The sequence below is a fragment of the Pezoporus flaviventris genome, unplaced genomic scaffold, assembly GCF_033815535.1.
Source record: "Pezoporus flaviventris isolate CSIRO_AGI_PZ_B2104156 unplaced genomic scaffold, CSIRO_AGI_Pfla_v1 ptg000029l, whole genome shotgun sequence".
Lineage (NCBI taxonomy): Eukaryota > Metazoa > Chordata > Aves > Psittaciformes > Psittacidae > Pezoporus > Pezoporus flaviventris.
The window spans coordinates 2,361,262-2,387,484 of NW_026892577.1; the positions used below are offsets into that span (position 1 = coordinate 2,361,262).

General features: G+C 43.0%; 1 protein-coding gene across 1 annotated transcript in view; it reads right to left on the reverse strand.

The window, feature by feature from the left end:
• Positions 1–26,223, reverse strand: part of GRK5 (G protein-coupled receptor kinase 5) — a 161,826-nt gene that overhangs the window by 58,028 nt on the left and 77,575 nt on the right. The window lies entirely within an intron of this gene.

The window sequence follows — 26,223 nt, forward strand, 5'->3', positions numbered from 1 at the left end:
AAATCCCCAGCCTGTTTGGAGCAGCAGTACTTGCTTGAGACACGTTATTCCTCTAGAAGCACACACATGTCAAACAACATACTGTGTTTCCTTGAGCGTTCCTCTCACCACCCTCCTCGCTGCCATATGGCGCTTGCTGTTATTATGGAAACAACCAGCTCCTAAACACATAACATAGCACTGCAAACAGACATGCAAAACCCACACAAGTTGTCAGTGCCTTGGCTACTTCTCTCTCAGGCCTACAGTGGCTCCTGCAATGCCTTTTATTCCCCCTTTGCTTTGTCCCCCTGCGCCATTCAGCTCCATCTGCACCAAGGAGAACTGTGCTGTGATGGAGCCCACCTTTGCCATGGAAGCACCCGGCCAAAGGGCTTGCTCATCACGGGTCAGAACCTGGGGACCATGTTCTGTGAAACCAGGACATCAATCCTGAATGGAAAATGCTGCATGGCATGTTGGACTTGCTGACCTGTAGCCGGGTGGCAGATGCCAGGAGCCCCCAAGGCTGCCTCTTGCAAGGGGAAAGAAGGTGCTTGCTTGATGCTGTGCTGTGTGCAGTATGGCTGTACTTCAGGAACCGGCCCCTTGAAGCACCTACAGGGTGGCCATTCAAGACATGGGCTGGGACTAGCTGGGCTGTGCTTTTAATTCAGTATGGTCCTACTCTGCTCTATTCTTCTGAAACAGTCTGGAACAACATATCGACACCACTTTGTGGCTGGCATCACCAGTTCATTTTGGATCAGGATATCACTCATTCTATCCAGAAGATTGCAGTGTTTTGGTACCCTCCAGCAAATAAAACTGGATCTAAATCACTGTGTAAATCCTAACTTGACCTCCAATATATCTATCTATCTATCAACAGTAAGCCCATGGCACTGGTTTGTTTGAGCTGGAGCCTCCAGTGTGGAACACCATGACATAGACATGTACAGGAGAAAGGCAGCAGGTTCGCCTGGATGCTGAGCAGCCTTGGAGGTGTCCTTGTGGATGGTACAAGCTTGTGCTGCCTGACCAAGTAGCTTTTATAGTGAGGAGGTAATTGCTGCAGGGATGGGCAGACACACAATGCTAAGGTAAGCAATGGAGGAAAGAGCCTGAGTGAATCAAAACAGCAGCTCACAATGTCCCACAGGGCAGCACAAAGCCAGAGGCTGAGCAGCTCAGGTGAGCTCTCCTGGGAGGTCTGGAGGTTGAACTACATCTGTCTGATGCTGTTTTCTGCTACCTTGACTAACTCACTCTTCTGAGGCTATGAATAAAATATATACACTGAATATCGGCAGCACACAGCCTGCTTGATGGCAAGACTCAATCCTTCCTGAAGCCCAAAGCCACAGCGAGCTTCCTCATGTTAAGCAAGCAGTGCAAAGTATGCAATAGGCTGAATTTGTAACAGGATAAACCACAAAGGAACAAATACATTAATCAGCTAGCTTGCCCTATATTTTCTCTATTACAGTGCTATTGGATGCACAGTAGCAAGGCTTGCTGCTCAAAATGCAGTTAGTTTATCAAAGTTGCTATGATAGGGTGACACTCGCTGTACTAGAGGATGCTAGAGGGCTAGCGATATCAGCTAAATAGGCATGCAAATTGCACACGCAATCACTGCAGTTCATAGTGTAGCAGGAAAAGAAAACAAGCAGCTAAACGCTATTACATATGTGGCTAAATGAAACATAAAGAAGACATGAGCACAGACTTCCTCCTATGGTGCATAACTTGGCCAACATACGAGAAGGGTGACCTGTTTGTAATGAGGAAAAAGGAAATGCCAGAAATAATCTCTGAAAACACAAGAGCCAGAGCAGTTCCCCGGAGCCATCCACTCCTCAGTCGTGCTCATTTAAGTGCTGGATCTACCAATACAGACAATAAATACATGATGCAACTGCTTTCATTCCTTCGAGGTGACACAAAGTATTTTCTTAGGCTCTGATCTTGCTGTTGGCCTCACTAAGTCAGCTAAAGGAGTCTGCTCCCAGTTCATTCTTGGGATGCATGGGTCCTGGAGTCGACTAAGAAAGAAAAACACCTCTCTCAGCTAAAGCAGGGAAAAGGAGCCATAGTTTGTTACAGTAAGGGAAAACTGTTTTAACAGCGTGCTGCACCCCTGAGACCTGGATAAAGCACCCCAAGCTATGCTCACAAGGTGCTGCATGCGGGGAGGGGATGGAGAGTCAAGAGGGTACCACAGCCAGGGGCTCCCTAGGGCTGGGGATCATGGTCGTGTCGCTCTCGGCCCGCCTGCCAGTACAAATATATCCATCCAGTTTCAAGAGCTTGAAAAATAGAAAGAAAGATTTCCTGAGGAAATGGAAATGTTAAACACTTGGAAGTGAAACCATATGCTCGTGATGATGAAGTGTAACTAAAACAGCTCTGAGAGCTGTATCTTTGGTAGTCAGACCCTCCTGCTGCAGCGTGATCCTGTTTAACGCCTGCAAAGTCACCCAAACCAGGGGTGAAAAGCTGCGTGGGTCAAAGCCCTAGGAAAGCACTGCTGCCAAACTCATCATTTAAAAAGTACCACTGGCAAATAATGTGCACATGTGAGGTCTTCGTCTTCCTAACAGAGTATAGACACAGATCGTTATAGAAAAGATACTATATAAAATGTCATCACAAACACAGAACTATGGAATGGTTTGGGGTGGAAAGGACCTTCAAAGCTCACCCAGCCCACCCCCCTGCAATGAGCAGGGACATGTTCAACTAGATCAGGTTGCTCAGAACCACATCCAGCCTGGCCTTGAATGTCCCCAGGGATAATGTATTCATAAGATAAACAACATTCATCCTAAACTCTACTGACTCATTTCTCCCTTTACTTCATAGCTTATGTATTGAAGACTACTTTATAGAGCACCCAGCAAGCAGAACATACCAAAACAGTTACACCTGCACACAGGCATCACCAAAGTCTATGGCCAAATTTGTTCCCTGGCAGATACTCTGGTAAGGTTCTGAAAAAGATCTAAGCACACACCCAGGAAAACCAGTTCTATTAATAACTTTCATACGGACCAAAACATGTCACTGATGAAGTGAAAAACACTAAACAGGGTAATAAAGCTGCTGACAATAAAATCCTTGACTTTCATGCAAAAGGGAAAAAAATGAATATCTAAAAAACCTCCTTGGGCCTTATAAGATCTTTTTGTCTTCATTTCCCATTTAAAGACATAGAAGGTTTTTCTTCTGGCTCAAAATATCACCTTATCAATTTTTGGAGATAAACAGCGGTCTGCAGAGAGACCAGGACCCTCCTCCTGTTTCACATCTGAAACATCCCTATGGGTTCTGGTGGGTTACTGGTGAGCTACACAACAGGGTGACGACTCTTGGCTGAAACCCAGTCTTTTCTGATGTGTTTCATTCAGTGTAAACTGCAGGTGTATGAGTGAGACTGCTATGGAAAGCTGTATTCCTGTTTCTGGGTAGAACCTCTTGTTCTGAAGGGCTGCTAATCCAACACCTGCACACAGCTGGTGAGGCTTCTTCCTCTAGCTGTCTATGGGGAGGAACGAGCTCAGTTTAAATCTCACTTTTCAAGTCTACAAGAGCCAGGAACATCTTTTCGCCTTTTTGGTCACTACTGGTGCGGCCCATGACTGCACTTAGGTACTGACTATTAAATAGCATTTTGTTTTCCAACATACTGGAATCCCAAGATAAGATATTTCATAGAAATGCATGGAGAAGTGCCAGGAAGACATGCACCATGCTGCTGCACAGGAAAATTTGGACTTGGCCTCTGGCTCTCTGCTCTCCTTGGCATTAAATCAGCCTGGATTAAAACTGAGTAAGATCCAAATGCAATGTAATTCTGCTGCCTACAAACAAAAACCCAACCAAGACAACAACAACAACCAAAAAAAACCCTTCCTTAACACCTGGAAACCCCAAAGTGGATGCAGGAAGATTTAATTGTTCTTTTCCTGCTTGTGCTCAACGACCCATGATGAGAACTCATCTTCCCCTTTTTTTTTCTTCAAGGTGAATCAAAATCTTTCAAACAGACATTGTTCCAAGTCTATTATTTGTCTTCCTTTATCCTGATTTAGTCCAGAGCAACAAAAAGCACACTAAACTCATGGAAGAAAGCATTTGAATATGAGGGAACTCTCAGTCCCTACTACTCTCAAGCTGGACAATAGGGAGCAGCAGCAGAGCCAGAAGAGACTAGCAGTCTGTTCTTAAGACTGTTGGCACACCTAAAGTAAACCTTTCTTTCTTCCAAGGGGCTAAGGCTTCTCAAAGCAGTTCCCACCAGCCCTGGGATGGATGAAAACTTCATCTAGAGGTGTCCCAAAAATCACACACCTCCCTCCTCATTCAAACTTGGGGGGGATGCTGCTAAAGGAGATTCTAAGCACCCTGGCCCAAATCTAAAGCCACTTCTGTTTTTTTTTGCCCGTCTTTGCTTTTTACATGTGAGCTCTCTTAGAGGGGCACACAAAGAAAAGGAGGACAAAAGCAGGAACTAAAAGCAAGATTAAAAAGTATGCAGCATGACTGAGCTAAACAGACTCTCACAGCCCATCTCCCAGTGTGCACTTGTAGCAATTTCCTTCTTTTTGTCAAAAAAAGAAGACCAAAGCTTTTAAAGTTTACAGAATTGTTCTGTGTCCAGGCAGGGTACTAATGGAAAACAAACTGCATCTTTAAACACTGAATAGCCCCATTTAGAGCTATATTAATATAAATACATTTCTTCATTTAAAGCCAGCAAGTGTAACACTAGTGCTTATAAATATGTCTTATAATTTGCTGCTGCTCTTCTCCAGCCAAAAGTGGAATTACCGCTGTCTATGCATAAACTTAATAAACAGTACACACTAAACTGCCTGGCCTCTGAGGCTGATGAAAGTTCCTTCTTATCAAAGGATCCTTTGTGGATGCTTTAAAAGGATTTAAATTGCTTTGATTGCATTATTAACAGTGTCTGTGTTGCTCTTGTATTTCAGATTCATCTGGAAAGCTGGAACATTAGCTCTTGCATTCTACAAAAAAGATGCTTTTCCATCTCTAATATGCTTCAATACAAAAGATAATCCTTGTGTTCAAAAGCAAGAGCCTGAGATTGGCTACGTTAACACTTCTGCAGACCCACTTATTACTTTCTGATTTTTCAATGGCCTGGAGATGTTATAATGAATGGAGATGTTATAATGAAGTCATAAAATTTGCTGGGAACCCATGTACTTGCAGTGAAAAACAAGTTTCTTTCTTTAAGGTATTGAAAACATGGGCCCATTTCTGATGAAGAAACATGGATATTGGTGTTTAACTGTAGAACCCGGCCAAGTACCTGTACTTGATGAGGTAGCAAGGGATCTCCTTTTCATGATGACTCCTTGGGAATGTCACAGGAATGGGAGGAAGCAACACAAGGGAAATTTCTTGTCCTTTTAATGATACATTTTTCCTGCGGTTTGGGGTTTATTTGGTGTGGTTTTCTGATGGTTTGGGGGGGCTGTATTAGTATGGAAACCTGTTGTTGAGATGCTGAGGACTCCCCACTTGCCCCGTCCCCAGCAATGCATTTGAAAAGCAAGGCAAGCCAGATGGCCAGAGAACACAAGACAGGAATAAAAATGCCTCATTTCAGCTCATTCAAAAATTCCCAGGAACCGTGGCAGTAAGTCACGTTATAAAAGCCTAATACAAGCAGCGAGGCTCCTGTGGGAATTCAGTTACCAGTACAACTAATATCCTGCGTCCTGCAGACCTCAGTGGCATGCTGTATTTATAAAATGGGGCTAATAGCACTGCCCTACCTCAAAGCAGCATGGCCAGAGTAAGTATATTAAAGTGTGGGAGCCCAAAGTGCTACTGGATAGCCCTGTGGCTCCTTGCTATTTACTTGCAATGCAAACTCCCAGAGCGGAAATTTAGTCCAAGAGAGCACAGCAGAGTCTTTTTATACATTAACCGCTGTATACTGCTCCATAACTTCACCTGGCACTTCACCCACATGAGAAATGACGACGTAGCCCCTGTCTTGGAGGGTGTTTATCTTGGCAGGGCCAAAGCTGTGCAGGTGCAGGACAGAAACCCTGAAGCCAAGGGCCGTGATGAAGTTCTCTTGCTGGTGGCAAAAGCACACTCCCTCTAACAATAAATATTTCACGTTTTTCCTTTATTTTTAATGAAATACAGAAATTGTTATCCCTTATGGCTTGCTAGATTCTGTATTTTGAACAGCAGCTTGTCCTGGTCTGCAGTTAAAACCAGCATTTCATCGCTGTAGAAAGGTCTAGACCTTACATATGAAGCCCCGTTGAGGGACATAGGTTTTGGCCTTGGTTGCTTTTCAGCCCTTTAATTTAGGATTTTCTACAAAAGAACCTTGGAGACCTTCATCTATGCTGTCAGACCTTCATCTATGCTTGGATAGGCAGAGCCAAAGCTCTGGCTATCCAAGTTTAATTAATCAAAAATACAAGTGCAATCGAGCTTACTTGAGACAATGGAAATGGTTTTAAGTCTTGCCAACTTAATCTTCCCAGTTTGTCTCCTGACCTCCTGATAATCAAACCTCTAATGTAATTATTCAGATGGAGACAGTGTTTGTTTTTTATAACTTCCCTTATTTCCACTCTTTCCATGGTATTAGGCTACAGGGATAAACTCCACACATCACAGCAGCATTATACTGAAGATGGAAACGGTCCAAACCTTCGAGCTGGACCAATAGTGAAAGGTTGTTCGGAGACTGTTGTAACACATTTGCAGTTAAATGCACTTGGGTGATATATATGGATCTTCTCATTTGTTTTCTGAATTGAAAGCTGTATTGAAGCTTTGCTCATGGAATTTTATTTGAAAGTCAAATCCCACAAACAGTTGCATAAATATGTTTGCACAAGTCCGTCAACCAGAACGCGTATGTGGCTTTGTTGATTTTGGACAAAGATTTTGGCAACAGGGATAACAACCCACCCACTCTTTTTTGAAGCAGCAGCAGGAGGGATCAAACAAGATCCTGTGAGCTCAATATAGTCATCGCACAGAAAAACATCAGTGGGATCCAGAGCCTGGGGAGGGACCCTCAGCTCTCTCAGGGGAGGCATTGGGTTACCCAGCCTTGTGCCAGGAGCACAGTCAAATGGCAAAGAGCAAATGCTCTGCCCTGACACTAGGCTATTCGCCAGTGGAAGTCAAATTCACATCCTGACAAAATCTGAGTTACTCTGCTGAGCTATCCCAGCCCTCCTCCAACACTTCTGGTATCTTCTAAAAGTTACTCCTTCAGGCAACTGCATCCTTTCCATGTGGGTCAATGATCAAGCCCTGAGTTCAAAAGCAGACTGCAGATACTGCAGGGTCAAGAGTAGGTTCAGCTTGAGAAAATGGAGCTTGCCATTAATGTTTGAGTCTCTAAGACCATAGAAGCAAAAATATATATTGTTGTGTGAAGTAGTATGTGGTGGAAGGAAAGGTGACAAGTAATTGTTTCAAATAAGAAAGGTGATCTGCTGAAATGGACGGAAAGGTTTCCATTAATTCCAGTGGGTCTCTGATCAAGCCCATTTTCTCCGCCTCTGTCAAGCACAATTCATGTGAACAAAATAGTCTGTCTTTCAGCTTTTTTTAACTGAAATTATTAGGTACCATGCTCTTTAACACATCCTTTCTTTTGCATTTGGCTACCAGTTACAATAACAGTGGGCAGAAAGGGAACAAAAAAGCCCCCAGAAAGAGCAGGGAGACAGACTGATTGATAGACCGGCAGATGGACAGATATGTTACACTTCTAGTTTAAAAAGTGAAATGACTAGTAATAAGCTGGTTACCATTCCCATAAATTCCACTTGAAAAGCACGTGTCCCTGGATCAATAACTTTGATGAGGTTTCCTGAGCACCATGTTTAAACTGTTGTCTCCTGGGTGGTTACAAAGCTAGTCGGGACATGGTGGACTTCCAAACTACTTCACATTGATAACAGAAGACACACCATCACCAAAATTTCCCAGCACTTGAAAGTAGCACTTGTTCTGCAGTGTGGCACACCATGACCATGACCATGACCATGACCCCGACTACAAAAGCAGTTCATCTTTATCTTCTTAAATGACTTGCACCAATGTCTCTGCAGCAAGGTCAGAGGAAGGGAAAAAACCCTCAAAAGAGATATGAAAGCTCATCTCAGAAGCACCCTGGGAAATTCAGGGAACAAACACTTGGTTGTTCTCGTTTTGTTCTGCTTCGGAGCGGGATGACAGAACTGGATGATGTGCCCTCAAAGAAGGTAGCTACTGAGACTTTTTTATTTGGGACTTTTATGTCCAGGCTTAAAGATTTAAACTGAAATATCGAACTTACTTTCTGCCTCGTGCTGTTATTTAGAGCCCTGCCTGGTGATGTTCTGAGTAATACGTGCTGAAAGAAGATTTCAGTCAAAGTTGTAATTTGAATGTTTAAGGTTATGAAATCTACAGGACTGTTGCTGTTGTACATAGCACAAAATAAACATCTCGATTCCAGGAAACTAAAGGAGACAGCTTGTGAATCGCTTTCTTAAGACGAAAAGACTTCTGCAGAACTACTCTTTGACTTCTAAACCAGCCTGAATAGAAACCAAAGCAGCCATCGAGACTAAAGTTTTACCAGGTCAATAAAATGGCAGAATACATACGGCCACCAGCACAGACACTCTGCAAATGCAAATTTAATCAGTAAATGTTGCTTAGAGGCACATAATAAAACCATTCAAGGGGATCACTAACTCTGCATGCCATCCGGTAGTCACTGCAAGTTCTAAACACCTCAGCTATTTTACTGGTGATTCCTCTAACAAAATACTAGATGCTATTAGTTGTTACTTCATTGCTAAATTTACTCCTTTTTTCCCTTTCAGTTTTTCTCTTGATGATCTGAAACCCTAAACTTGAAGTACAACAAAACTCGGCAATCTTACACTGGTAATTTACCATTCTAAGCGTTTTTCAATCCCAGCCTTTAAAGAAAGTTACAAAGTAAGCTCAACCATCAACTTAAATAATCAAAGAGACAATAATACACCGAAAAAAATGCTCAATTCTCAACAATTTTAAGGGGCATCACTGGCCTTTGACAACACGTCTAAATTACCACTTCACTCCCAAGTACAAGCAGTCTACTTGTAATAACACAGACACTGACTTCGACTTGATTTATGTTCACAGGTTGATTTGGCTGGTTGCTGAGTGACAGCCCCCTCTGAGTGGGTGCGAAGGAGCTGAGTAAAATTGATATGAATAGTGGAAAAGAGATTTTAAAGTCATTTAGAAACCCCAAATACACTTAAAGGAACTCATGCATGAAGGGGATTGCCAATGGAAAGTATTTTTTTCTCCTTCTCGACAGAAGTCTGCAGTACCAAGGATCAATTCATACCAAATTACTGCGATGGATGTAGACAGCGTGGCAGCTGGTGTCCAGACACAAGAACCACGAACAGGCTTACTCAGGTCTACAAAAGAGGAATGCAATTTGAGAGAGAACTTTCTCTTTGTTCTTACGAAAACTGGGTTTTCATAGGGAAACTAAGTGAGAACTTTTATAATCTTAAAGATTATTGCAATACTGGTATTTTTTCAGTTTCGCTCTTTTCATTTTTTTTTCTGTCATTTCTTGGTTTAGTTTCACACTCTATTGTGAAAAATATCTTACCCTTAGAGTGCTTTTTCTCTGAAACATTTTGTTTCCTACATTTCAACACACAACCACAAACGTTCAGCAACACATAACAATGGTGTTCAGATCTGCAAAAGAAGAGGCCCAGACTATCATCTCCTTGCTGAAAACATATCGACATTTTACTTCTCACTTGAAAGAATGATATGTCATCCCTTTGCACTACATGACAGATCTGAAGAAATACATCAATAACTGAGATCCTAATGTACAACTGAAGTGTCCTCCAGCACCCTTCCAGCTAAGTGCTGACCCACTCAGACATTGCTTCACTCAAGGGCATCTACGAGAGGTCTGTACACGCTGCTTGGTAAAATAAGCAGAGTATTTAAAAAAACCTCACTGAAATCTAACCCGATTATCTCATAAACTTTTACACCAGACCTATACATGGCAAGGAATAGCGCTGGTGTGGTAAGAGCAGCATCACAACTAGCTGTCATTAGTCCTTGAGAAACTCGTGACGAAGTTATTCTGGTCAAGAACATATAGGGAGGTGGGGTGGATCAGGCTAGAAATAAGCATGGGCTTATTTCCACCAGTGGGAACTCTGCAACAGCTCACAGCATCTTTTATCAGCGGAGTGACACTACCTCTCTCTGTGTGAAGCACCAGCTCTCTGTCTATCAATGTGAAGTGATGCTCAGAGATAAAGTGCTCTTAGGACCCTTTTCCTGGGGAAAAGGATCACTTATAGGGCAGCCACTTAGATTCTGGTTGCCCCTTCAATTCTACCACCAAAAAGAGTAGCCTCTTGTGCTTGTTGACCTCCAGCATGGGTAGGGTAGATGCTGTATGTGGGTTTTTGATGCTTGGATGTTTAGAGCCGGCTGTCATTTCACCAGCAATATTCTGTGGCCCATCTGCACAGCTAGACTGCTCCTGCTGCTTCATTAGTGAGTACAATGGGTTTGGGGAGGAGTCTACAAAATATGGAATTCAAGTGTGAAATTATACCCTTAGAGATACACAGATTCTCCTACGACACTGAGATACAGGAACACTAAATACAGTGAGCTAGCCTGGCACTGAACCATCAGCTAAGTGTTAACACCAACATTCCCAGGACTGAGGTGCACTGTCTTCTGAGTCCTCAGGTGAGCCCAGGCATTGCACAGAAGACAGGGATTTCCTCTTCAGCAGACACATAAAATGTACTTCTATGAAAGGAAAAGGGGGATGGCAAAGAAGAGCCATATAGCTGATCTGAAAGGAAAGCATGTTTGCAACAACACTGAAACATTAGAGGCATTGTTCAAGTGCAGTTCATCCTTGCAAAAATATTATCCTCGTCATGATGCCAAGGTTGGTGAAAGTATGGGCTACTTGCCATGGAAGTGCTGGGTATTTAGGCTAGACCTGTCATGGGGCTTATTTACTCTCTGCGCCCAAGATTTCAGACACACTCAAGTGTAGTGTTCAAGTCTTGGCAGAGACTTCTCATTCATGCATTTTCTCCTGGTCCCCTTTGAGGAGTCTTCCTCCTCCGACATTGCAGCGGTTGAAATTTCATTGCTTGCTGAGAAAACCAACACTGATTAATTTTATCCTACTTGCATGGAAGAGGTAAAGTATGCAGGTCTCTAGCCAGGGACAAGGAAATCCCTGCTGCTTACATGCCACATTGAATAAGCAGCCCATGGTTGAGGCAGTTGGGCTTCAACAGTCTTCATGCCAACCGCAGGAAAGAAGCAATTAACCGTAGCAGCATGGGAAGAAAACAAGCAGTAATGCAACACATTCGCTTTTGATTAGAGAGTATTTTCTTATAAGACATAATATTCCACAAGGAAGAATTCAGCTGTAGTCTTACATTGACACACCCCAAATTATTAAAGGAACGTGATTGAGGTTGCAAAGTTAAGCCTCAAAACCTAGGGCAAAACCTAAATGAAAGTTGCTCGTGTTGCCTGAAAGCCATTGCTCACCCTGTGTACATTCTGGTACAGTCTTTAATTGCATCACTGCAAACTACTTTTCCCACAGGACCTTCACCTCATTCAATGCACAGAACAGACAGTGCTTACTTAATGAGCGGCTATTCAGTGTTTCGTTTTCTCCTCTGGTTCAATGTGTGGCCCTAGACTTTTTTTTACTGCACATCAGTCAGGCCTGCTCTGAAGACAGAATGATTCATTTCCCCATAGACCTTTCTGTGGCATTCTTCACTGTACCCTTTGAATACTTCACATGTATTCATGGATCCATTTTCACACCACCTCTGGGAGACAAAGAATCCAATTTTACAGATGGAGAACTTACACATATGAAGATTAAGGTAAAAAGTATCCATTGATTGGTGCAACTCGATTTTCTCTGTATTTAACTTTGTACACTATTCACTCTGTTCAAAGCCAATCTTCCCTTTGCTTCAGCTGCAGATGTTAGTTCGGAGACCCAAAAATCTCAAGGCAGCTACTCAGAAAATGAAAAACGAACAATAAGAGGCCAACTGTGAAAAACTCATTTCAAGTGACTTGCCTGCAATCATGTAAGACCTATCCCTGCCCAGATCCCTCGTGTGCTATTCAATTGCTTTGGCCATGAGACCATTTCCTTTGATACTGCAAATCCATATTTAAATTTATCACACACTTTTTTACCTCATGCAATAAATGAGTCAGTCGTTCTAACCTCCTTTATTAGACAACCCAGTTTCACCCCCAGACTAACTCAGTCTTTTGAATTGACTGCTTTAGGGCTCCTGGGGAAGGGAACTAAGCATGTGATATATAGAGAGATACGGATTGAAGCTGCATAGGCAGCCTTAATTCAAAATCCATCTTAGGTGCTCATTGCTTTAACACATATTTTTCATGGTTAATTTCCTAAGCTTTTAAGGAACTGTTAAACTGGAGAAAGAAAACTGCTGTGGACCAATAGAGAAGCTCTTACTCATTAGGAAGAGCTCACACAAAAGCTGGGAACTTTCAACTTGGCAGCTTTATCCTTTTATTACAGCTTTTCCTGAGCTCTTTCCTAAGTTTTCTTTGAAACAGAGCTCCGTCATGTTGACACCCATACTGACACCCATATCAGCAGAGCTGAAACAGAGATATCACTGTATCCACTTGTGCTGCTGGGAGCTGGGAAAGGGAACTGTAAACTGTTAGCTGATCATTCTCAGTTCCAGGGTCTTGCTTGACCATGATTTTCCATTTCTGTTTTCTTTCACATTCCATCCCTAACTTCTTGCCATCTTTCCCAGCAGCACTGATTCTCCATTCTAGGTCCCCTAAGACGAGCAAGTTCCCTCCATTTCTACATTAAATCTCAATCTTTCTAGATAATGGGTCCCAAATCCCCCATCCATCTGATCCTGGGACTTGTTCTACACTGGTAAGACAGTATGCAGCAGTACAAGTGGGATATAAATTTACAGCATTCCAGCAGCTCTGCAACAGCTCTCCAAAAGGACATCCTTTGGGAAACAGCTGCTTAGACTTTGCATCTCAGTCTGAAGTGGCTAGTTTCTTTCAGTGGAGGAAAAAGCATTCAGAGATCCTCAAGACGGGATCCTTCCCTGAAATGTAACCTTGATGGCCTCTTTCCTTTATGAAGATGTATGGGTAGATAAGTTCCTGCAAAATAGAATTAAAGCTCTATGAACTCCCTCAGCAACACGTAATGTAACTAACCTCATCTGAAAGCAGAATAAACTACCTCACGCTTAGCTGAACATTAAAGCTATAATAACTATAGTGGTGTTCATTCACCAGTGCTCATTCCTGCAGTGGACTGATGCAGCTTCTCTGTCTTTCTGCTCAATCCTGGCTCCCATTTTCAGTCTGCTGCTGAAGATAGGTAGATAGATTGATAGATAGATTGATAGGTAGATAGACAGATGATAGATAGATAGATAGATAGATAGATAGATAGATAGATAGATATAGATAAAGTTGGAGAGGGGAAGGTTATAACACAGAAAATATCCAGCATGGAAAATTTAAGTCTATACAACTGTGGGAAAATCTTAATCTTCTAATGTGCAGTATTAGGCAACCTTAATAATGGATGGTGCTCCCCAGCCCACTGATAACAGCAACCCTAACTCAGAAGGTTTGGCTTTGGGAGGAGCTTCTTTATTATTTATTATGTACTGCAGGGCCAGTTCTGCTGTGCCTGCTGATGTGTTAGGACCTTGACGTGTGAGTAGTACCACCAAATTCAGAAGGCTTAACTGGAAAATTCAAAGAAGATGCTATCTTTGAGGGCTATATGGGAATCAAAACACAAGCAGCTTCTTGTCCGGAGGGTTTTGGGGTTTTTCAGCCTAAATATATAAACATAACACAGCAGAATAAGAGGGATAAGAAGAGAGACTGAATAAGATTCATTCAGTGTTTTGTATGATTTTTTGATCTGTAATAATTAAGCACCTCTATCTGCTTATCAGGGATTAATATTGCCTTACTTTCCTTGAATTCCATTTTGTTCTTACATTATGCATGTTCCACATGAGCATTCTCTCAATATTTCTGGCACAAATAGGAGCCTCTTTGGTAAGGACTCATAAGGTTATGAATGTCTGGACAGCCTGAGCAATGAAAGGCCATTTGGGGCCGAACCATTGACCACAGCTTTAACTTGCCAGGAAGGATAAAACATAAAATGTAAACTAGGTACTAATAACCCATTTTCCTTCTAAATCCTTGGTACAGAGAAGCAGCATGAAGTACAGATTATGCTTTGAGAGTGATTTTGGAATAATTTGCAGTTAAAAATATTGTATAGGACCTTGTATTGTGGCCTCAGAAGAGACTGAATTGTGAGTTGTTACTGCTCCCTTGAACCCACTTCAGTCAATGGAAAGTTTCATTGGCACCTGGATTTGTTGCTTTGGGTAGCTGCCTAGCTACCAGCAAACCCCAGCACATAATACTGTCATCAGGGAAAGAAGAATGTGCAGTCCAGCAAGCAAGACATGCATGGAAAAGTACATTTCTCCCAGCATGTTTTGCAATCTCCATGCTATTCCCTCCCCATCTTCCTTTCCACTGATCTCATCTGTGGAGATGAAGTAAGAAGAAAACGTAGGAAGTAGCGTTTGCAGTGCTAGATCATTCTATGGCCAGTTGCATGACCAATATCAGCCTTAACATAGCTTTGACCCTGTCAATGGGGCCACCCCTTGTGAAAAAACAAACGTTCAGCTCATGGGGGGACTTCCCAGCAGCCTAAAGGTACCTAAAGGTGCCTGCAAGAACACTGGAGAGGGACTTTTTATAAGAGCAAGTAGTGACAGGACCAGCGAAATGGCTTTACTCTGCCAGAGGGGAGACTGAGATGAGCTCTTAGGCAGAAGCTCTTCCCTGTGAGGGTGCTGAGGCGCTGGCACAGGGTGCCCAGAGAAGCTGTGGCTGCCCCATCCCTGGCAGTGTTCAAGGCCAGGTTGTACACAGGGGCTTGGAGCACCTAGTAGAAGGTGTTCCTGCCCGTGGCAGGGGTTGGAGCTGGATGAGCTTTAAGGTCCCTTCCAACTATGATTCTATGATACTGTTCATTAGTCAAGGAATCCAAAGGCAACTTGAGGTGGGTTTGGTGTGTTTCGTTTACACAATGAATTTGCTATTAAAGCTCTGACGTTGCGTTCTTTTAGCAACAGTGTGCACTGAAGTGTTGGGAACAGAGTTACACATTATGCAAGTCGCAACACAATACTTCTGTTGTGCTGTTTTCAGAATACGCATAAAGACACGTTCTCACGTGGGAACCCCAGCCTCCACATTACGTAAGAAACCTCGAGTCTTCAGCTGCCCCTTTAGCAGCTATTGTTCTTGTTCTGTTTGCCGCAACCCAGCTATGAGGAAATGACGAGTTTTCCTTTGCTCATCTGGGACCAGGACTGTCTAAAAATATAACTTATGGAACTCGCTTCTTGAATTAATTATGTTCCAGGTGAAAAGAAACATGAAATATGAAACAGGACGCCCATGTACTTGGCCTGAATGAGATCTGTAACTGCTTCTCCACCCCATGGCACCCATCTCTTATGTGAAACCTGGAATCTCGCTACCTTTCAAGAGGTCTGTATGTCTGATTGAAGCTGTTCTACAGCTCACTAATTTCTACCATTCTTTACACTTAGAAAATAAGAGTTATAAAAATTAAATAAATCCCTCGTTTTGGCCTGCAAAAAGGGGAAAGTGTTAGCAAAGAAGACTGTGGGAGAACTCTATAATTCACCAAGATATACTCTGGGTTATCTGACAGCCTTAAGTGGGAAACTCCATGGGAATATTCCAACACTCCCACGTATGCATTTTAACATTGAAAGTATGTGAGCAGTGGGTGCAGCACCCTGCGTACTCCACTCAGCCTCTTTACAAGGGGAAATCAGTGGCTACAACACTGATAACAAGACTTAAAGTAGATCTCTGCTCCATCCTTACAGAACTGCCTTGCTGGAATAGAGATCTGCCTGACACATCTCCCTGAGGAGCAAAGCAGGGAAAGTGAAGTCCTGCCTCCTCATTCACTCTTCCTGTTATTATTTTGTAACATTATTGCTAAAAAAGACCATTTTACTGTGCTAATTCCTAATCATAGCACAGGACAAAGATCATAAGGAGAGGAGCATGGTGTTAGGCACTGAATAAACACAGAAAAACAAGGCAGTCCTGCCATGGTGAGTGGAAAGGTTTAGAGAATATGAATAAATATTCATTGCTTTTGGATGCCTCTTGGAGACACCTTCCAAGCCCTCTCAGATTCAACCTCTACTACTGATGTAGGAAAAGGGAATCATGATTTATTCAGGTAAAGGAGGAGACTCCTTAAAAACACAATGTTCTGGCAAAACAGAAACAGACTAAACAAGCCTCTTGAAGAAATACACACTTGAGAAACTACCCTCATTTGAAAGATCTGGTTTTTATCCTTCACCCATTACATGGGCTTGTGGTAAGCAGCATGCAGGAGATACATCATGTGATAATTCAGGGACACAAACACTGTAAGAAAATCAAAGGTACTGCAAAAGTAAGCAAATAAACCTTGAGGTTACAGAGAAAAAAGGCAACAAAAAATCCACAAGGTCTGGTCTGGTGCATGCTATCATTATTAACATGAATCACGGCTTCACGATCCTTAGAGGAGAGCTGATGTGCCTCCCCATAAAGCAGATCGTAGGGGCATATTTGTTACTAGCAAAGGACAAGCACCACAGTTGGCTCTCATATAATGATCCAATGGCAGCATTTAAGTGAGCAGAATATAAACATCCAGGCTGGAATTTGGCCAGGACACTACATTTAACATCCTAGCCTTGATAAGAAATGCCATATAGGCTGCAACGTCCAAGCAGAGCAGACACAAGCCAAATTAAAGGATCTTATCTGATATTCCCACACACAACAAACTACATAGACCAGAATTTACAGTCCTGTGCAACATCAAGTATTGAGTCAGCACTGTCTGCAACTGCTACATGTGGCACAGCACTTGGAGAAAATCTGTGGAGAAAAGCAAGCGTGGTTTGCCTTGGAGGGTCCCAGGTATGTCCCATGGGGAAAAAAAACCCTGTCTGCAAAAGGCTTCTCTTGCTCTCTGTCCTGTTGGCCAACTTCCCACGTGTGTACCATCATGCTCTCAAACGAACTCACTCATAATGTGATGACAGCCGCCCCATTTTTTGGATGCCAGACTTTGAATGAGAGGAAATGAGGGTGTTTGGAAGGCTGTCACCTCATCCTCTGCCAAAGACCAAGAGGATTTTCTTCCCTCTTTTTGTTTAGGTGTGGCCAAACCGCTTTTGAATCACATCATCGACATGGTGAGCACAGCTGACTTGCCTTCTTTTCCCCAGAATCAATCTACAGTGTTCAATGAAAACAGCTTGTGCAAATAGAGGCAGCAAGTCAGCAAAGATATGACAGAAGGGAAACAGAAGTTCTAGCACAAATAAGAAAGCTGGTTTTGGTTACCCTCACCAGTCAGGACAGATTACATCAGTAAGGGTGGTAAGACCTGGCTCTAGTACGGAATAATCTGCCCGCATCTCTCACAAATGGTATTTGCACTGAACAGACCCAAAACAACATTCACTTTGCCTTAGGTGCCTGTGTTGACACACTCTGATTTCATCCACTCGGTTGCCTGGTCCTACCCTTGGCACAGCCTCATGGTAATACTCACATTGCTCTACTCAGAAAATTCCCCACTGCATACATCACTGTGAAAAGACTTACAAATATTAGAAGATACTCCAAGAATTCATATAAAGTCCAGTGATTTCACTGGGAACTGTGATACTGTGGAGCTCTCCAGATCAGACAATGCATTGAGTGTAAATGGCTCGCTTCTCTTTTGTTCACAATTCAGCATCCTCGTGGCATTTTAACTTTCGCAGCTTCTTATCAGGTTTTCCTGTGTTCTTCCCTCCAGCCTTCCCATAATTTTCTGATTAAATAACTGAAATCACCTGATTAGCCATGTCTTTCAGTCCATGCTCAGACCTCGAAAAGCTCAGGCCAGGGCCTCGCTTACTAAGCTTTACATTTCCCATGGAGGTATCCACGTTTTAGCTGGAGTTCCCCAAAGCAAGGAAAGGTAAGAAATCACTGATTAACAACCTCTGAGTTTGTTACTGCCACAGTTAAGACAGAGACCACTTTCTATTTCTTGTGTCTGGTATCACATCATAGCTGCACAGCTCTACGTCAGCCCTGCTATACTGAAGGTATTAACTTCATTTTTGGATCCCTTGATTCTCAGTGTTTATGAGTAGCTGGCAGCTGAGTTCTGGGTAAGAGCAGCATTTTTAAAGAGCTACAGTAGGTCATTAATAAGAAGAAATTTATGACATGAAGCATTAAAATAGCTGTTCTCCAAAATTACATGGGGCATAAGTTCCACTTGCTGCAAATTAGAGACCAGGAGGTCCAAGTAAGATCTTATTTTGCAAGCACTCTAAGTAAAACAGATCAACACCATGAAATGACAGTGCAAGTACACTTTGGGACAGAAAAAGCCTGTTAAGGTGCAATGGGCAACAGCATGAAACGCCATGGCATGTCCATCTTCCGTTTCAGTGCTGCTGTTTAGAAACATTAGTTGCTCCTGCTACTTCTTATTGAGCCCACGCTGCCACTCTTTAGGCTGTTCACATGAATGCTGCATTAAATCACCTGCAATTACACCTGTAATTCCTGTACTGCTTGGAAAGGGCCCTGGACAGGTAGCTTCTGTTTACCCACTGAAGAGATCGTGAGAGCTTCCACAGGTACAAAACCAGAGTGCCTGTCGCGGTGCTGGTTTCATTCTTCCTGATTTGGTTTTGCCTTTTGATGATGTGTTTTCATAGTGGCATTAATGTTTCACCACTTATCTCAGCCTCATCCTGCCTGGATTATGGTTTTTGTATGCACTTTCCATTGCCTTGAACCAGACCATGATCTTTTACTCTGTTGTTCTCAGACTCTTTAACCCTGATCTGTTTGGTTCTAGGTCTGACTATGACGCAGAGGCCACATTCCTGGTGTCGACTGATAACCTCCTCCAGGCCACAGTTTACTATTTATCCACAGCAATTCTTTGAGATAGGTCAGCTATATTTATTACAGCACAGCGACCACATGTCCTTCTCCTTCTTCAGCAACAGAAGCTGTAGCGCAATGCCAAGCACCCATTCTCTGACCCCAGGGACTTCCACGAGAGACCCACGTCATTCCTAGCTCTATTTCACATTTGGAGTTTTGACAGGATGGAAGGTTCATCACATCTGGTCATGCTCTAGGGCAGCCGAGTGCCAGGCCAATCCAACATGACTCAGGGACATAATTAGAGCTTATAAGCCTGGGGTGAGAAACACAACTGATTTACTTACATGTAATGAAAAAGCCAGCATTTGTAAGAAGCCAAATTGAAGGGGGGTGTTTTGTCACTTGGGTTCAGGGCTGGGTTGGATATGCCAAGTGGTTTTCTCCTTATGACTGCTGAGAAAACTGTGGGCTTGACATTTGAATATGGACCTCTCTGCAGTGATTCGTGCCTCACACGCTGTCTTCCCCTTTTGAACAACTGAGAGCAGCACGATGCTTTTCAATGGATTTTTTCTTCCTAGGTGCCCTGCTCAAGACACGCACTGCACAGGGTCCCTGGGACTGTTATTAACTAGTAGTTGAGTTCCAGCTCGAGTGGAAAACACTGAGCCACAACAACCTAATACCAAACATCTGCTGTCTCCGTGCCCCAGGCCATGTCATTTGCAATCACTTGAAGAGCTCAGTATCAGCTTAGCACTGTGTGGGCTGGAGAGCAAAGGGAGCTGCAAACACTCCTGGTGGAAGGGTTGTCTCCTCTGGAATGCGCTTCCCCACTTCAGTGCTAACAGCCTGGATTTCATGACCTCCAGGTCATCCCATAGGGTCCATCTGCTTTCCCAGCCTCTGAAGAGGGAGAAGGACTTTGGGAAATCATAAGGCTACTATAGGAAATGCTTAGTTGCAGCACAGCAGGAAGAGGTTGCGCCTTGAGACATTGACTCAGTGAGCAGAAATTGCACTGATAGCAAGGAAATCTGCCCAGAAAGCAGAATGGGGATCTGTTACTGTGCTGAAGAAATGCTTATTGACTTTGTGGGACAGAAGATAAAGGAATTTTATAACCCAGTAAGTAAAATTGTTCTGATTAAGGTTTTAAAGTCTATAAATAACAAAAGAGAAGCAGCAGAAAACATAGATTTTACAGTCGTAAAAGGGGAGGATGAGAAAAAATTCCATTAAGGGTTTGTTCCAAGAGCTCACTTAAAATATTTAACACTGATCCCTTTGCCTTCTAGCTCCTTAAAAGAAATCACCTCCTAGATCATGCCATTCAAAATTAATTATGCTTTCAATTTTCCTTGTTTCCTGCTATACCCATATTAAACCACTACACTGCATGCAGGAAAGAATCCAGCAAAAGCAACTCATCTTGCTGTATGCTAGGAATGGTTTTCTTCAGAGGGCTTAAAGCTGAAGACAGAGGTCAGCAATTTACCCCAAAGCAAACCCTGGAATTTAATCTTTCCTCTGCTTGTGAGCAGCAGACTTTCAGGGCCTTCACAGCATTCTTCTACTACATTCCTACTGGAAAGTGGAGCTTTAAAAGCCCTCTATAAAGGCTGTTCAGCTTTTTTCCTAAGAGACTTGAAGCTGTGAATGCTGTATTAGGGTGCTGCCAAGTTATCTGCAGAGGTCCTCTACCATTTTACCTCTTCCAGAGATGCTTGTTTAATTAACACATTCCACAAGCTGTAGGACTCCTTCACAGCTGAGGGTTTCTTCTGCTTCAATGCACGACCATGCTGGAGGACAAGGGCATGAACAGTTCATGTCAAACCTCTGCAGCCCTCCTTTGCCTTGCATATGGCCTGCGTAGCCTGGAAATGCATCTCAGAGCAATATGTGCTTTGAAATAGGGAAGGAAAGGGAAGACAGCTGGAAATGTGCATCATTTAAAATGCTGTAGGATGAGAAACAGATGCTGGCATGGCATTTGTGGAGCTGCAAGTTACACAGCTTATGCCGGCAGTTGGCAAGCTAAACTGGTATCAAACCCACAGCTATGCAAAACCCACCACCACAGCTGGCATCCAGGCTGGCAGAGCCAGCCAAGAGCAATGATGGGTGCTGAAGTATTCTCTCTCTTGCCATTGTAGCTCCAGCCTGGAAGGGACCAGAGCAGAGACTGCACCTGCCTGGGAGTTAAACACAACATCTCCCTTTCAAGGGCTATCTCCACATTACCTGTAACCAGGACCTAAACTCACTTAAATGAAGGGGAAAAAGAAGGAGGATGAAAACCAAAGGGTGGTATTTGCTCTCTAATTTAAGGTTTGATAATCTATATCTCACAGGCAGAGCCTCCAGATGAACTCCCAGTGCCTCCTCTGCTCCAGGGCTGTTGAAGGAAAGAGTTTCTAATCCCTCCCCAACACATGTTGTAAGTGGGTGAGCTGGCAGCAAGATGAGATTCCCTTCCTTAGGGCTGCCTACCAAAAAGGGAAACCCTGGAAAACTGCCAGATCTGGGGACTTGTTAGGGAAACACTAGTTTGCTAATGGGAGGGGAAAAAAATGGAAGAGGCAGAATTCCACACAATTCTGCCAGCTAAAACATTGTTTTGACTTGTATCAGTAGAATGAATCTATCAGCTAATTTACACAAAGGATAAAGGCTTTTTGGGAGACAGGGTTTAGCCTCATCAGTCCCCAGCAACTGGTGAGACAGAAAGCTAAAATCACTGGGGCTTAGGAAGAAAAACATAATCTCTTCTTGGGAATGGAGAAGGACAGGTTATCAACTGGTCTCATATCATATGAGAAAAGAGAAAACAAAGCCTACCTACACCATCAGCTATAGTGTATAGAGCTCTTTATAGATTTCAAGCAATCTATAGGTGCTTCCTAGTAATGGGTTGTGGGCGATGACTGCTTTCCATGCAGTTCAACAGTGCTATTGAGAATAAAATCCTACCTCTCTTTTTGGACCAGGATGGCAACTCTCCACCAGAGCTCCTTTAGGATTTGGAACAGAGGCCAGTGCCAGAAAACTTGCGAAAACCACAGGGCTACAGGGTGGATCCGTGTCTTCCCTCTCTCTGTGCTGGCCCTGCTGTAATCCCAGTCGGTACTAACACACGAAGCCCATTGCAGCACGCAGTGGGAGTAACCACAACCTTGTGTGACCTTTGCATTGGCAGCTCCTCTGCAGAGTTTGAAACTTCGCATTGCCGCCTTCCACTCCGTAAGACCTTACTTAAATACGTTGATTTTTAGCTCATAAGAAAGGCTCTGGCCCCCAAGGAGACTTTGAATAGGTTTAAAAAAGACATTAGTCTTAGTCATAGGACTAAGGGTTGTCCATGGCAAAGAACACAGAGAACAGGCTGTAATTCTCGCTCGCAGCTCTGACCACTGATTCATAGTCACATTGGCATTGACAATACTGGCATAGGCAGTATTTTTAATGGGTTTTGGGGTTTTATTTTTCCATTGAAGATAATGAGGTTACGGTGCGTATGGACACCCACAGTCTCGTGGGCAGGGATGAAAGCAGTCTCAGAAGGAAGGAGTTTCTACCTTGGAGGAAAAAAGCCTTCATGGAGCTAAGGACAGTCATGAGGCCCGCTCCCAGTGTGAGGGCTGCTGAATAGCTGCTCTTTTCATGTTGGCTTTTTTCCCCTCTCCCAAACAGCACAGGCCTCAGGAATACCCCCACTGACAATGCAAAGGGGATGTACCCTTACCTACAGTTATCCCCCAAACCCACATGCCCTCCTGTCTTCCTTTCTCCATCCTCTTTAAGTACACGCAGGCCTCCAGGAGCCAACAGTGCTGGCACATTCCTGCTCCAGGGACGCATTAGCTCCCTCCGGTGTGAGATGCCCAACCTGTCACCAGCACAGAGGTCTTTCCCAAGGATACCCCACCTAGTTACTCATGCTTAGCTTGAGCAGGTTTAGCTTGCTCAGCCAAAGAGTTCTGAAAAGGATCTTGCTTGATGGCTTGATCTTGCAAGGCTGTCGGTTGGCTTTGGCTGTTGCAGAGCTGATCAGCTATAATATGTCATACTTTGCCACATGAAATCAAATATTCCATGCTATTCAGTAAGTCACCCACCATGGGTTTCTCTCTTTTGCATTTCAGAGTCCGCGCTGTACCTCTGGAGGGTGTTCTTACTTATTTCTTACTCACTCAGGGTCTAGTTTGTTGAAGCCACTGCTCACGAGGCAACCTATCCTATGCCGAAAGGTCAAATACGATGAACGTGATACTCTAGTGCTGAATATTGTTTGCCATAGTATTTCTGAAGTGACTTACACCAAATTCTTCCTGTGCTCAAACCCATTTTTCTCCATAAGCCATGTTTACAAATGCCAAGAGTATTTTGAACCGGGAGTTATGAAAGCCCGAAAGCACTTACAGGGGGCTGTTTCAACACTGCAAGTACTTATATGTAATTGAGCCAGGTCCTGTTGCTCATGAGAACAGCCTTCACCAATCTGTCAACACTGCCTTGTCCTAACTTGATCAAGCAAGAGCTCAGAAAATCACTGCGACGTACAGAGACCCTCAAGGTGCAAATACAATGCTGGTGCTGCTGCAGGGCAGGAGGGTGGTGGATCTGGCAGGTACAAAGAAATCAGTGACTATTTGCAGAAATTATATTTCATTTAATACCATAAAGACTTCCCATCTTTTGTAATGAATCAATCGTTCTTCTGGAAAGGTAAAAACCATCACATTTTTCTTAATTTACTAAATTTGTGCCCTAAATGTCTTGCTCTGCTCCATAACATATTTTTTAAGGATTATAACAGTTCAGACTCTTTGTTGAGCCATTTTTGGACTGAGCTTTACAAATTCCAGGACTACAGGGAGTTCTCCAACAAAATCAAACACCAGTCTGCCTTCCTCCCTACGCTCAGGAGTTTGCATTATACTATCGTGCTCTACAGTTTTGTTTCCTTTCCCTACATTGGGCTTTCACTCATCCTTTCCATTACTTCATGTAAAAGACAGCAGTTGAGGGTAGAGAATTTATTTGACTTGTCTTAAAAGTCCCTGGCACTGGTTTAGCATAGTAAAAATGTGATTAATAAGTAAATAAAAAACACTGGCATAACCAGGAGCTCTATTCAGAAATGGTCTCCTAACTCCAGCTTTGACCCTGCCAAAAGGGGGTTCTATTTTAATATCAATATTAAGCAGAATTCATGGCCATGCCCCAGTTTCTGATCTACACAGAAGAAACTGCACAGGGAAGTATTTTCAGTTATCACCTCCAAAGTGTTCTCAAAGCAGCACACAGTCCTCACCTGAAAAATAAATGGAATCTCTCAATGACTTCAGAGATTCAGCCAAACCAGCAAAAAATCCGGCTTTTAATATTCCCCATGTGAATTCACCTATCCTGTGTCTTAAAATCATAGAATGGTTTGGGTTGGAAAGGACCTTAAGGTCATCTAGCTCCAATTTGCTGCCACTGACAGGGACACCTCATACTAGACCATGTTGCCCAACCTGGCCTTGAACATTGCCAGGGATGGAGCATTTACCACCTCTTTGGGCAACCTGTGCCAGCGCCTCACCACTCTCACAGTAAAGAACTTCTTCCTTATATCCAATCTGAACTTCAACTGCTGAAGTTTAAACCCATTACCCCTTGTCCTATTGCTACAGTTATTAAAAGCTATGTGTGAGATTATCTCAAACAACTTTTCAGCCTCTCTTTTCCTTGAAAGCCAAAAATTAGGAGCACTAGGATAATAATCAGCCAGATTTGCACTTTATGTGGGGTCTCACCTCAGACGTGGATTAAAAGGAGTATGAATCCCAACCCTGTTAACCCGTAAAACAATTTGCAGTACATTTTATTATATTTAAAATAGAAATACTATATTTATATTCATTTTACTGTTCAAATTGAAACAAGGAAGGACAAGATTGCTTTTGTATTTTGCAGATATTCAAACCAGCTTCTCTCTATATATGTGTATATATATGTGTATATATATATGTATACATGTATATACATACGTATACACACACACATATAAAGTGTGAATTTTGCTTCACTCAAAATATTTTATGGGCTTTGGGTAACTTTAACATAAAATAAGGCTACCACTAAATTTCTGGTTTTAAGTAAAGAATAGGATGTTTCTTTTCCTCCTGCCCCTCTTCCACCAAAGAAGGACATGGAAGGAAGAAACAGAAGAATGCTTGATTTCAGGTTTTAACCAGAATAATAACTGCAATTTCTAGTACACACAGTTCATTCAAAAAGCTTGGTTTTGTTACAGAATGTTTCAGCCAAGGGCTCAGACTCTTATGTTCCTCCTCACTGACCTGCAGCATTTTGGCGTGCCATACTTCTAGCATGACTGTTCCTAGCAAAGGAGCAGCTCTTCCTAAAATGAAACCCAGCCACAATCCTAGAGGCCTCTGCAACAACCAGCAGAAGCCAAGTCAAAATAATGCTTCCTCTACCAGCTACTCCAAAAGAGTTATTTTCCTTAAGAAGCATTAACTTAGGTTAATCCCATGCCTTCCTGAAAGCCTGAATGCACCCCCAGACATGAGGATTTCAGGCTGCTCATCCCATGAGCGCACCTCCCAGCATCCATAATGATGTAGGTCTAGTAGACCTTTTCTCCCTATTCACTCCCTACAGCTCCCTCCTTCTGTTATAAGAGGCCTCCTGTATAATTTAAGGGAATCTTTCCCACTGACTCCAGCAGAACTGAACAATCAACCAAACCAGAGCCTTTGCTTTCCCCTGCTACCTCCTCACTACTACCAGTAGCAAAGACACAAGTGAGTTCTGCAGGAGAAGAGTAAGTTTTTATCACAAATGCAGCCCTACCTCTCAGGCCCCACAACCTGCAAGCGCTAAACTGGGTTTAAAATGAATTCCCTGAACAACCAAGTTACTATTTAACAGGACCCATGAGCGCTTGTACAGCATGTCACAATTCCAAATCACTGCAGAAGTATTAATTAGCCTTAACGACTTGTATTACCTAATAAGATAATGAAAAAC